The sequence below is a fragment of the Cnephaeus nilssonii genome (genome assembly GCF_951640355.1).
Source record: "Cnephaeus nilssonii genome assembly, chromosome: 10".
NCBI lineage: Eukaryota > Metazoa > Chordata > Mammalia > Chiroptera > Vespertilionidae > Cnephaeus > Cnephaeus nilssonii.
Window position 1 is genome coordinate 48973327 of NC_137081.1, and position 15132 is coordinate 48988458.

General features: G+C 38.1%; 1 pseudogene across 1 annotated transcript; it reads right to left on the reverse strand.

Moving 5' to 3' along the window:
• Positions 1 to 13963: 13963 nt before the first annotated feature.
• Positions 13964 to 14838, reverse strand: LOC307106054 (small ribosomal subunit protein uS2-like; annotated as a pseudogene). The gene has a single exon. The product of its transcript is annotated as a small ribosomal subunit protein uS2-like (transcript).
• Positions 14839 to 15132: the final 294 nt, after the last annotated feature.

The window sequence follows — 15132 nt, forward strand, 5'->3', positions numbered from 1 at the left end:
AGCAAGATACTCACACACTGAAAGATACTAAAACACAGACTGAAACATTGAACACACTGAAATTAGCTGGTTAGGCCCTGACCGGTTTGGCTTAGTGGATAGAGCATCGGCCTTTGGACTAAAGGGTCCCAGGTTCGATTCCGGTCAAGGGCATGTACCTTGGTTGCAGGCACATCCCCAGTGGGAGGTGTGCAGGAGGCAGCTGATCGATGTTTCTGACTCTCTCTCTCTCCCTTTTTAAAAAAAATGAAATTAGCTAGTTAGTATATAACCAATCAAAGCAAGGAAGTGAGCATCAAACCACTAGAGAACTAATTACAGAAAGGGAGTTCCATACTACAGAGTAAAAGAATCCTGAGCGTTCATGGTCTGTTACCAGTCTCCTACCACGGTGTTGCATGCTTTCCTCTGCTCTCCTCACACCTTGCTGGGGACCCTGGGCTCTCCTGGAGAGCCCATGAACTAGATATTATCCACAGTCTTGACATCATGAAGGGAAGGCCACCCATAGCTTTATGGTGACTAACGGGCCATGTAAGGCACCCACCAAGATTAAAGTACTGTGAACTCTGGCTCCTACTTCAAAAGGAGTATGTGTATTGTATGTATTAATAGGAAAGTTGATTCTTGATATATTGAATAATACCACACTGGATAGTTTTTTTAATGTTTAATAATTCTATAAGTAATTTGGAAAGGTTACCTCCGGTCAGTTTCCATGTGCCACCTTGAAGCCAGGTCACTGTAGGTGTTAAGATGCCCTATAGTTTGGATAGTAATCTACCCAACTCTGTATTGGCTGGATTTCCCCAAGGCTCATTCGTTTCTGACGGAGGCTGCCAAAATCTCAGTTTCTACATCTGTTCTCTTACGTCTTCAACTCCAAAACCCATCTTTCAAATTCAAGGGGAGTAATTTAGGAGATAGAGTTTGGTATATTAATTTTTTTCTCTCTCACTGCTAACTTTGAAGGAATAAACATCTAGGAAAGAATAATTGATATATAGGAATGTGTCTTCCCACCAAGTCTTGGTTCTATTTATGTGGCATAAATGAACCAAATGTCAGTTTTTATTTTCAATATGCACATATATTTATTATGTGCTAATTAATTAGCAGGTCCTGTTCAGAAATAACAGTTTCTACCGGCTCTTTTAGAAAAGAAACTTAAACAAGAAAGGGTCTCTTCATTTTGTTTATCCAGCATTCTGCTAATCTATTTTTAGCAGATTCTTCTTCACTTTCCCCATTGTACAGGATCAAGGAGCTGAAATTACATTATAATAAATCTCTTCAATCAGCCTGCTCTTTCCTACCTATATAAAGGATAATAAAATATCAAGCTGCCAAAAGCCACGAGCCTATTTTCTATGTAGAATAATGAACCCTTAGGACAGAGGCTCTGAATCCTTCCTTACAATAGATACGCAAAATTGATCAAGCTGCCTGGAAAGGTAGGCACATAGTTTATATTTAATTTTACACTTCTTTAGTGCTTTTCAAAATTATTTAAAGATAAAGAAGAGCCCAGAAAACCGGTCTTCTATATCTCACAAAGAAAAGCTGAAAGACTGGTGAATATAATCTTAAGCAACAATTGTAAAGTCTTGAACATGGGTGGGATGGACCATGACACTGCAGTCAGGAGAGCAGGACTGGGCTGTAGAGATTATGGGGCATGCTCAGCCTCAACTCAGTAGCCCACTTCCTCTCCAGCTCCTTCAGTTCCCAACAATTTAGACATCGATGATTTTTTTTTTTACCAAAAAGAAAACAGAATACTCAATAGCTATTACATAGTTATTAAAATAATCTATCATCACTTTGTATCCTTTAAAATCCAAACCTCTACAAGATTCCAAGAACTGCATTAGATTACAAGCTTATCTATATATTAATTACAATTTAAAAATAGAAAGCTGGGACTAAAAACTATTTCTTAATAAAATAAAAGAAAAAACATATATGAACTACTAGTTCTACTTAATTTTTAATTGCCAGAACTCAGAAAAATTAATTAACCAATTTTTAGCATTTTCTGTATTCATTTGACAGCAGAAAATTATTAATGGGCCCCTTCTTGGGGATGATAATGCCAGTGAATTTTATGAACTTTCTTGGTAGTATGAAATAATGGCTCCAGATAAATTCCCCTTGGGATAGAGCTAGATCAAGTAGAGACATTGGGTTTGAAGTTGGTGAGATGTCCTGCTGAGCCCTTGGTCCTAGAACTCATGAATATACATCAAGGTTCTAGTTCAGAGGAAAGTGACTGTGATGGAAGTTTATTTTTGAAAGTGGACAAATGAGTGTTCAGGATAAAAATAACAATTTTAATCTTGAGAATCAATGCTGTGGGAAGGCAATCTTTTGTTGCAAATCTTATAGAAATAATTTTATATAGTTTGGTACTAATTTGCATAGGTTTTGGGTATATATATATATATATATATATATATATATATATATACACACACACACACACACACACACACACACATAGTAATTTTTCAATGTTAACAATAGTTTTTATGATCATACATATTAATTAAAATAATGTGTTGATACCTGAACTACTTTCCAGTATAGTTTCATATTGCTAGAAAGACAACTATGGTTTGACAATATGTTAATTGCAAGTGTCTGTTTGATCATATTTTAAGTATAACCAAGAATTATTTAAGATGCATTTTATTAAGGTTCAGAATGTGTGATCATGTACACATTTGTTCACATGTACTGCTTAATGCTTTAGTGTATGCATCCATGTACTGCCTACTAGTTTGTACAGACATAGTATAAATGGAAAAAACTACTTTAATTCTAAATATGAAATCTTAAAATTCGACAGTTTCAAATTTTTTCTCAAGATATATTTTTTGTTTTTTCCCAATATATAATTTAGGTAATAAATATATACTACATGTAATAAATACATACATAATAAATGCATGCTATATATAAACACACTAGAGGCCTGGTGCATGTGCACCAGCGGGGTCCCTCAGCCTGGCCTGTGCTCTCTTGCAATCCAGGACCCCACCCCAGCTGGGGAGGGACCACGGGAGGGCTCCAGGGTATGTCTGGCCCATCTTGCCCACTCCCAATTGGGGCCAATTGGGGCTGTCTCACACAGTCCCGATCGGGGCCATCGGGGCTGGCCGGGGAGGACCGCAGTAGGTTGGCCGTCCGGGGAGGGACTGTGGAAGGGCTCCAGGGCGTGTCCAGCCCATCTTGCTCAGTCCCACCCCAGCAGCAAGCTAACCTACTGGTTGGAGCACCTGCCCCCTGGTGGTCAGTGCACATCATAGCAACTGGTTGAACAGTCGAACGGTCAGAGGGACACTTAGCATATTAGGCTTTTATATATATATATTAATATTTACTTAATAAATATATACTAAACCATGTTAAATAAATATTCAACCACCATTCTAAGTGTTTTAAAAGCATTAACTTATTTAACTCCCATAACAGTCCCCTAAGATAATGTTACTCCATTTCACTGATGAGAAACTGAAGCATACAGGTGTAAGTTACCAAAAGATATTTAACCAGCAAGTGGTAGGGCTGGGCTTTTACACTTTGATAGGCTGGCTTCAGAGTACACTATTTTAATGCTGATACTATGTTTCTCAGGATACCACTAAATAGTTCATCTTATAGGTTTGGCTTCTACAGTTCTCTGAGCCATAGAAGGAGTGTTTCACACTATTTCAGGAATAGTAGTGCCACAGAAGACCACCTTGTATATCTCCTCAAATCACTCTTTACCTCTTTCTTCCAAACAGGTAATCATTGTTCTGACTTCTAATGAATAATGAGGTTAGTTTAACTGTTTATTAACTTTATATATGGATCTATCATGTCTATCGACCCATTAGTTATCTCTTTATATCAGTACTTGCAGCTGTACTCTCTTCATTTAATTCCTATTCTAATGCATGAATATAATCCAATATATGAACATACTACATTAAAAAAAATCCTTGCTACTATTGATGAATATGTGGATTATATCCAAATATTAGATTGAACAAATAATGTTGATAGGAATTGTATTTGTTTCCTTCCTAGTGATCAAAACTGGATGGCTTAAAACAGAAATTATTTATCACACACTTCTGAAGGCTAGCAGTAGGGCCAAGCTACTCTGATACCTCTAGGGCTGTGGTTGGCAAACTGTGGCTCACGTGCGGCTCTTTGGCCCCTTGAGTGTGGCTCTTCCACAAAATACCACGGCCTGGGCGAGTCTATTTTGAAGAAGTGGCGTTAGAAGAAGTTTAAGTTTAAAAAATTTGGCTCTCAAAAGAAATTTCAATCGTTGTACTGTTGATATTTGGCTCTGTTGACTAATGAGTTTGCCGACCACTGATCTAGGGGGATCCTTCCTTGCCTTTTCCTCAATTGAGGTGGTTTGTGGGCGTTCTTTGGCATTCTGTGGCCTGTAGATGCAGCCGTCACTCCATTTACATGTTCATCTTGTCCCTGTGTGCATTCACATCTTCCATCTGTGCATGTCTGTCTGTGTGTCCAGGTTTCCCCTTTTTAAAAGAACACCAGTCATATGGGATTGGGCCCACCCTACTGATAACCCTCTAACTTGATTACCAGCGCAATGACCCTATTTTCAAATAAAACACATTCTGAAGTACTTAATGGGGTTAGGAGTTCAGTGTTTGTTTCAAATGAAATATAATTCAATTCATTACAAAATTCTTGTACATGTCACATGCCTTTTTATCTACCATCTATCTATCTATCTATCTATCTATCTATCTATCTATCTATCTATCATCTTTAGTGACTATCTTTTCAAATCCACTGCAATATTACCTAGAAATGCTTTTTTTTTCTTTTTTAAATGTTGACTTCAGGTCCAGAGAACTTGCTAAATTTACTTATTAATCTAATAATTTTTGTAGATTCCTTTGTCCTATCTTCATATTTACCATGTCATCTTTTTTCTAAAGCCTTGGCATTTCTTTCTTTTCATTTTATTTACTGGACAGGTCCTCCAGTACAATGTTGAATAGAAGTGGCTATAATGGAATCCTTGCCTTGTTCCTGTTCTTTTGAGGTAAGTAGTGAGCATTTCATCATTAAGTATAATGTCAGAAATACCCTGTCATAGTGGGAAAATCTTTCCTATTGCTAGTTTAGAAGTTTTAATAAATTATGAAGAAATGTTGATTTTTTATCAAATTTCTTTTCTGTATTTATTGAACATCTCATTTTTTTATTTTGCAAATATGGTAAGTTATAATGATTAAATTTTTGAACCATGCATCATTGAAATACTAGTAAACCCAACTAGATCATTATGCATTAACCTGTTTATATATCATAGAATTTAGTTTGTTAATATTTTGGGTAAGATTTTTGCATTTATGTAATGAGAAATAGTCTATGTTCTTTTCTTGTCATGTCCCTGTTATTTTTATTATACTTGATTAAAAAACATTTTATAGTCCACTCTCAAAGTAATTTATATTGAAAATTATTTATCGTAGTCCTAAAGCCATAAAGTAGTTTTCAATACTATGACAGTCTTTCAGATTATAAAAATTAATCATCCATAGAATTTTATGAAGATTGACATCATTCCAAAAGCTATGCTCTTTCAGTTTCATGGCCCTTGAATTTCCAACTGAACAATAAATGTCATCACTATCTATTCCTTTCTACCCCTTTATTATGCTTTATACATTTTCTAAGCACTTATCTGCAACTAGCATATTATAGTTTTGTGGATATTTATTAATTACCTATTTTCCTCCACTGGAATATAAGCTCCATGAAGTAGGGTCTTGGTTTACTCCAATGCTTTAAACAGTGCTTGGCACATGTTAAACAATAACTGTTTCTTGAGTGAATGAATACCTTAATCTAATATTATATACTCTAGTTTACATCTATATATATATGTATATTGTATCAAGTTTATGAAGCGTATGCTGAATTAATTTGCTTACTTGATTGCTTTATTCCAGTTGTGAAAAACAAGTATTTTTGACAAATAAAATACAAGTGCTACACAAAGTGACATTTTCAATTAACAGCCAATTTATGAATCTCCTCATTATCTTTACCATGGAATGGCCTTTTGCTCTCATCTCTACAAGGAATGCAACTCTGCCAGTCATATGTCATCATATCAAAACTCTAGCTGACAGAGCAAGACAAAGAGTCAACAGTTTATAATATGGGTTTTACAAATAGGTGGTAAGAAGAATTCAAGTAAATAAAGCAGTCTTCTTTTGAGAATCTTAATTGGACATTTTTGTTCTTTACTATTTGCTCTGCTAAGTAATTTCATAACTCAACATGGCTGCTGAGGATTATTTATGAGTTATCAAAAGTAATGACTGGGGGAGGCCCTACATTAAGTAATAGCCAAGAGAATACCTGGATTTCTGTACTTTTCCTTTTCGCCAGGGAAACAAAGAATATTATAGATTAGCTCAGACAAAGATGCTTGATATTGATGAGGTCAGTCAGCTCTGCTGTTCTCCTTGCTAAGCACACCCCCCTTTCCTTCTACTCTGCCCTCTCATCGTCAGAATGTGAATGTCTCCTATCTTTGTTGGTTATCTTTGCTGGTCATTAGACTGACTACAGGAAAGTGTAGATGAGTTTGCTTCCATCTAAAGGTCTACTGCTACAGCACAGTGTGTCACTTTTACATATGAAGGAGCATGCTAGTAGTTACTATTACTAATATACAATAAGGTACACAGCTTCCTGGGACCAAGTTAATAGCTTTTTTAGAAAAAAGACTTTCAAAACCATCCTGCTTAAAACATCCATAAATATCATGTGTATAGACTGGATATATTCATATTTCATTATCAAATTTATTGCTTCCTGTTTTGATCTCTTACCATCTTATTTCTTTTCTTAAAAAAATAAAACTCTACAGCTCCCTGGCCTGGACATATTAATGAAACTGGGCTATGAGTAACACTTCCTTGAGAAATTCATTAAAATATTTCCATCTGACTATAAGAGATGGTGTGGCATTTATAGGAGGGTGAAGCTTTCTGAAGACAGTAAGCTCAGGTGTGAGTGGGAACAAAGTGTTTTCTTGCCTTGAAGCAAAACCTGTGACTGACTTAGAAGCAGCAGATGATTCCTGCAGGCAATGTCACAGAGCTCTTCTTTCACCAAGATCACTGTGAGAAAGGCCCTTGGAGATGGGAAGAAATTACCTTATTGAAGGGAGGGAAAAGAAACCCAGTCACATCTCCAGTAAATTGTCTACTTTCCCTTTATGTGATATGAAGTTATTTTTTATCACTTGGCATTATTATGTTTTACAGTCAAGCTCAAATAGTGGACCATTTTTTAGATAATTAAAAATAATGTACATTTGCTTTCTGGAATTCTTTTTAAAATACATTTGAATATACATATCTTACCTAATAATAGACAAACATGTAAATTGACCGTACCTCTGCTACGCCCACAGCCAATCAGAGTGAGTATGCAAATTAGAAGGCCAAAGATGGCAGCGGCCCAGCTGCTCCAGGCGTGGAGTGGCCAGGCAGGGCAGGATGCCTGCTATGAGAGGGAGGGCAGGGGGCGATGGGATCTACAGGAGTGGAGTGCCGCAGCGAAGACAAGACTGCGGACTCCAGAGTCTGCAGCGAAGACGAAGATGGCAGACTCCAGCTGGAGTCTATAGCAAAGACGAAGACGGCAGTCTGCAGCGAAGATGGCAGACTCTGGCCGGAGTCTGCAGCAAAGACAAGACAGCAGACTCTGGCCGGAGCGAGGCCTGGGTCCCGGGTGCCAGAGGAAAACCGGTGCTGGAAGCCAAGGGAAGGAAGGCCTATTGCATGAATCTCTTCGTGCAATGGGCCTCTAGTCTTTATATAATTATGAACAAATACTTTAAGCTATATCAAAAATACACACTCAAATAAGTTCAATCAGCTTATTATTTTCTTTTAAATACTTTCCTCTTTCATAATACTTAAATGTTTCTTAAATACTTTTTTCTTCACATTCCAGAATGGAAAGAAAATCTTAGATTTATACAAAGGACTAAAATAGAACAATTAGCAGTTACCTCAAAATAACTGTGGGAATGCCTCATCTGGAAAACCAAGGTATGTCTTTTTCTGTCTGTCTGTCTGTCTATCTATGCTTAAATGAGTCTCCCTTTCAAGAACTATTTGGATACTTTAAAATAGTATGTTACTTATATCAACACATAAAGAATTGAGCAGAATGGACCTCAATGCCAAAACAATTTTAAAAAATGTTCTTGTGATCATTTATGCTGTGAATAATACATGAATGAAAAGCAGAGAGTTGAGTTTATATTATAATATTGTAACTCCCATTTATTGCCTTTCACACCTCACATCTATCTATTAGATCATCTACTTCCCACAATGATCCTTTGAGTCAATATTTCCATTCATAGCCATGTCAGAGATTTGAAGACGGAGGTTAAGGGAAATTAGGTAACTTTAAGGTCACTGGACTACTAACTAGAAAAGCTGAGTTTCTAATTTAAGATTATCTGACTTCAATAAGCTGTATTCACAGCCAGTATCTTATGTTGCCTTATTCTTCCTTATATTGGGTGAATTCTGATTCTACTAAACAGATAAAGACTGGCCACATTTAGTACATTTTTATTTTTATTTTACCTTCTTTAATAAATAGCTGAAGCTTTGCAATAGGGGTATTATATGATTATCCATCCATCTGATGATTTGTTTTTTTCCAAATCATCATTTTAAATAGAAAGAAATCTTACACACACACACACACACACACACACACACACACACACACACACAACTCTTGGTACCTAGTAATGAATTCCTCATATACATCCTTTAAGGTAACTATGTTTTAGAAAGCCCCTCTCTTTCAGTTTGACTTTTCTTAGAAATTATATTAAAGATTAAAGATGGAACAATTAAGTGTCTCAGACCTGAGTAAGGTAGAGGTTTTGAAAAGGATGGCCCAGCACAAAGCTTAGCTTGTCTCCTTGCTCAGATCCTCTGAGTTTGACAGGCCTTGCCAAATGTAGTTCTAAAGCATAAGGTCTGATATTACAAATGCTTCCTGTCTTCACAGTAAATTTTCAATGGATTTCCCCATATCTCTTGTTCCTCACTTTCTAAGGAGTGCAAATCAAATGTCTATATTACTCAGAGTTTATTCTCAGTGCTACTCATATATTTGGTCTCACACTTGTCATTTTAGTTTCTTTTCCTGGGTTACCTTTAGAGATCTTCCAAAACTCTAAAGTCCATTTTTACCCAATCTTAAAAGCATTGAAACCCTTCAGTGTTAAAAATTTTTGTTGGCAGACATTTAAAACATGGTACTACTGCTTAATCATATCTGTATGTGAGGTGGACGAGTAAATAATTATGGGACCTGATTCTAGAGACAAATTTCCTGGTGCCAGTCAAACTACATGATCATGAGACAATTCTTTTTCTATTACCTAGAGTTTGTGGTGAGAATGAAAAGAATAGTCAATGCAAGATATAGTGATTAGCATTATAAAGCAGTAAATAATACTACTAATACATTATTAATATTACTAGAGGCCCGGTGCCCGGATTCGTGCACCAGTGGGGTCCCTTGGCCTTGCCTCTGGGGGTCTGGCCCAAACAGGCTCTCTGACATTCCCCGAGGGGTCCCGGATTGCAAAAGGGCAGTTCTCAGGTGATGCTCGCTGGAATCGAGCTCCCTCCTCTCTGGTTCCAGGTGTGTCACCGCAGAACCGTAGCTGTCAAGTCACCACAGCTCGGCAGCTCCTACGTTGAGCATCTGCCCCCTGGTGGTCAGTGCACATCATAGCAACTGGTTGGAGCGTCTGCCCCCTGATGGCCATTGCACGTCAAAGCTACCGGTAGGACCATCGAATGGTCCAATGTTCGCTTAGACTTTTATATATATAGATTAGGAGGAGCTGACTGTGTAGACCCATGTACAGAACCTCACACTTCTTCATAATAAACTTTAACAGGCATTGTATACTACTATCTTCCTAATGCTGGTAAGGGTTACGGGGACAAAAATAAAGTAAAAGATTCTGATCTCATGGATATTAAAATTTAGTGACGTTAAGGTGGTAATGAGAGAACAATGGAGTTCTAGTTTTGCCACAAAGAATATAAGTATAATAGACACAGAAAAAACAAAGTAAATAAATTAGAGTAAGTCATTAGGAAGAGAGGCCATAAGTTGTGCCTTGAGGAAAAGGCTTATAATGTCCTCCATAAGCTTAAGTGGAAAATGAATTCATTCACAAATAAATCCGCATTCATTTATTAACATAATAAAAAGCTCTGAGGAAAGATGTCACAGAACAAACTTATAAGGCACTTATCCTGTTGTCACATTTGAAAGTTTGTTCCCTGAATAAGCTACTTCCTTTGATATCCTTTAGTAAATATCAGAGAGAATATGTAGGCAGAACGGGTTAAATTTATATTTATTTTTACAGTATACTATAGTGAAATAAAGGTTTCTATGAGAAAGGCTTAATGTGGTGAACATGAACTAGCCAATGGAAGCTAAGTGCATTTAAGTCATTATTATTCCTATCTCCTTATTGAAGTTAATGACATAAAATTACACCAACCTTTGGATATCAGATGGTTTTCAACTCCTCTCTTCCCTTCAGGGCCCAAATGCAATTAAAGAGGGATATAGAGACAAAGATAGATACATTTGCCAATTTTTAGGGAGGAAATAATTTAATTACAGAAAAGTGAAATGGATGGAGTTTCTCTCTTAATAGAAAAGTTTAGGTAGTCCAGAGAAAGAATAAAGATCTTGAAAAGGCTTATTACATATGTCATTTCCTCTCATTCATTTTGAGTCAGCTATAAGCATGGGGAATGGCTAACCAGTAGCTTTCTAACTTTCTGGCACAGTCCAATTGTATGCTCAATCTGTCTCATACCAGCTCATGAGAACTGACTGTTAATTTTCAGGAATGTTGTGAAACAGTGGTCTAAAATGGCCATAATTAAACATTAAATTATATAACTTAAAATCAAATACATTCTATTAAAAGTAAAGGTAACAATCATATCAATTTCTAATTATTTTGCTATATTTACTCTATGCTCTTAAGGTTATTCGTATACTATATATTTACAGTTGCACTGTGCATCCTACCCACCTCCACCTTCAATAGAGTTACATTGATACCTTGACATCTGCTAGGGACAAGAGAGAGGTATAGCATTTACAACATGGAGTTTGACAAACTATAAATTAGAGCAATTTACCCCAAGACAGCAAGTGGTTAAGCATTTTACAGTGCAACTTAGTAGCACACACATATTTATACATGCATATATACATTTGAATCAAAGTTTCACATTGCTGGACTGAATTATACCACTAGTTTCCCTGGATCTTCAGCTTGCAGAGAACAGACCGGGGGACTTTTCAGCCTCCATAATAATCACATGAGCCAATTCCTTAATAAATATATATCTTTACTGTGCTAAAAATGATCAATTTAACATACATATATTAAATATCTGCCACTTTCCAGGCTATGTTCGGGCCTCACCCACCTCCAAGGATCCATATACACTGAGTGGCCAGATTATTATGATCTCTGAACGCATAATAATCTGGCCACTCAGTATATATATATTAGAGGCCCGGTGCATGAATTCGTGCATGGATGTGGTCCGGCCAGCCTGGCCAGGTGGAGGGGACATGGGCGGTTGGCTGGCCTGCCTGCTGGCTGCTGGTCAAACTCCTGGTCGAGGGGTCAATTTGCATATTAGCCTTTTATTATATAGGATATACACTGAGTGGCCAGATTATTATGCGTTCAGAGAACATAATAATCTAGCTACTCAGTGTATTTTAGTTTTGTTGATTTTAGTGGGCTTTAAGATAAGACAGCAAAATAACAAGGCCATTATTCCATCACACATATATTCTATTGGTTCCATTTTCTCAAGAAACCTGATTAATACTCTATCCATTCTGAGCTAAATTGCTGTATGTTATGCTTTATCCAAGTCAGTCCTGACATTCCAAACCAAGCTAACCTTCCCCTTGCAGACTGTTGGCTCTGTGTGGTTTACACACACACACATGCACACACACACACACACACAAATGCACCCACACGCACAAAAACGCACCCACACAAAATTCCTGTTGCTATTATTATATCTGAAAACCCCAGTTTATGTGCTGTTGTGTATTAAGAATATACAAATATAACATAGACATGATTATGATAACAATAAAAATTTAGTGCACACGTACAAAAATCTGATAATTGTGGATAAGTCTCTTGTGTGGATGAATAAAACTAACCATACAAGATTCAAGTCTAGACGACTTTTCAAAAATCTGTAATCTGTTTGCCAAACAAGTAGAACTGAAGCTCATTTAAAGCCAAGGTAAATTACAGCTGATATTTCAGCTGATATATCAGTGCTATCATTCTGACAGAGAGGAAAATTCAATTAGCCTGACAAAACTTCACTAAGAAATCCTGGTTACTACTTTTTTCCCTTTATATGTTCTCAAAATGATATGCTGTTCAAATTTCCATTGAGTTTATGATAGTAAAAGTTTACGCCCCCCCGCCCCCCAAAAAAAGAATAATTCTTGATCAACCATTTCCCCATTTAAAAACAGAAGTCAGTTAAACACGCCATTGGCCCTTGTCCCATTTTCAAATTGAAGTGCCTTGTAAGAAGTGCCTTTGTACCTATCATTTCAATTTTATGTAAGCACTTTTTCCTAAACGATAAAAAGAAGCATTGTTCTATGACCCTACACCAAAATATCTCTACCCAATCTCATTTTAGCTTTGTAAATATTAAAGCTCTTGCACCCTAACCAGTTTGGCTCAGTGGATAGAGCGTCGGCCTGCGGACTGAAGGGTCCCAGGTTCGATTCCGAGCAAGGGCATGTACCTTGGTTGCGGGCACATCCCCAGTAGGAGGTGTGCAGGAGGCAGCTGATTGATGTTTCTAACTCTCTATCCCTTTCCCTTCCTCTCTGTAAAAAAATCAATAAAAAATATATTTAAAAAAACCTCTTGCATTAGCTTTGTGTAAAATTAGCAGAACACACACATTGCATTTCATATATTTTATCTATTTATGCTGAACAAATAATTTAGAAAATATAACATAAGCAGGGCTGTCCTATAATTTAGAAATAAGGCTTACAGTCTAAGGAAGAAACTTAAAAAGAAGGAAACTAGCAGGAAATACTAGATATATATAAAGAAAATCCACCCTAAGGCATAAACCAGGAAGTGAACCGTGGCGGAGATTCTGAGACACCTACTTCCAATCAAGGAGACTAAGAATTTTAGGGACCTGGAAATAGATGGATAAGGTAAACACGGGTAAGTAAATAAAGTGAAAGTCTTTGTGTGAAATTGTTTTAAAGAATAAAGGAAAATAACAGAGGTGGGGTATTCTGCCTTAGTGCAGGAAATGGGAGCCAGAAGCAACTGGAGAAGGGCCATGAGGAGCCCCTCTACACACCTGCCTCCCTGGCAAATGTATTCTCTGGTGAAGGTGTACCTATCAGGCTTGATTAGGACAACGACATAGGTTATTTAACCCCTTCCCCGTGATTCTACATTCCCCAAGGAAGCCACCAACTTCACATGGGCTCTCTATGTAGACATCGCTTCAGGAAAGAAAATGTGCTATTCAACTAACACTAGTACTTCATCTCCTTGGCATTATAATTGTCTATGTAAATCAGCGATCCTTAATGCAGCTGCATATTAGAATCACTGGGGTAATTTGAACAAGTATAGATATTAGCACCATTTCAGACCAATTAAATCATGATTCCATGGAACTGGGTCTAAGACCTGAAATTCTTTTTTTTCTTTTTCTTTTTTAGAAACTGTTTATTTTCTGTCAACCTTACTTCCATTCTGTTTAAAAGTTTGTGGAAGAACAGCTTAAGACCACTAGTTGGTTGTTCCTACCCATTCAGTGGCCTGAGCAGTGGGGGCTGCAGAAAGGTCTTCAGGGGCAGGCTGAGCGCTCCAGCCTTCGGTAGGAAACTGCTGAGTGGGCACAGAGGGCACCTACAGGCCTTCAGACCAGCCTGCGACCTCAGGCAGAGCAGCAGTGAACTGGGGAGCTGGAGCCGTCCAACCACCCTAAAACTCTTCCCTGGTCACACAGCCTTTCCAACAGCAGCCTGCACTTCCTTCCCAATCTCTTCTGTATCTCTGTAGACACATAGATATCAGGCATGATCTTCCATGGGCATTTGTGGGAGATGGTGCCACACACGCACAGAACTTCCAGGCCTGCATCCACCGCATCAGACCCACTGAGAGAGCCTCCTTGCTGTGGCCTGGGATGGTAATGTCCACAGCGTGCGGAGGAGAGTCTGTGTGACACAGAGCAGTGGTAGGCAGGTTAACATAAGACGAGACGCCTCTGGGAGAGGCTGGTGGTCAGCTCTGGGATCAGAAGTCTTGACTCCCAGCAGGCTGCCTGGATCTGGTTAGTGATGGTTCCAGGAGTGAGGCGGCCAGCAGCAGGAGTGGCTCCGGTGGCAGCAGCAGTTTCAGCACACTCGCTGGCCAGTGTTATTGGAGGATGTGACACTGACATCAGTGGGGTCCCCAACAGCAACAATGGCAGAGCTGCCAGCAGATGCTTCTCCCAGGTTCCCTTCAGATTTCTGATGTAGATGCCATCACTCTCCCTTTTGCAGATGTACTGTTCCACGTGGAAGTCAAGGTTGGTGCCCCCTAAGGGGGTTTCTGCTTACAAGGGCTTTGAGGGCATCCTCCTCCTTCATTTGCAGGACATCAAGGGCTCCGGACATTGTGAAGGTTTCCTTTTAAGTTACATGGGGACCAAGAACAATGCCAGATGGTCCCCTCAGGATAGTACGGAGAAAAGCTAAACCCTGAAGTTCTGTGAGTGATTCTCCTGGCACTCAGGGTTAAGAACCAGAACCATAATTAAACTGGCAATTTATACATCAGCCTCTTGTCTCTTTGGTTGTTGCATGTCATCTTTTCACGATCAAATTCTAAGTAAATTGGCAAAGTTGAGGTTTTGGATTTGCAAACTTGAGGTCCAGTCCCTAGACATTTTGTTCTCAAAGTATGGTTTA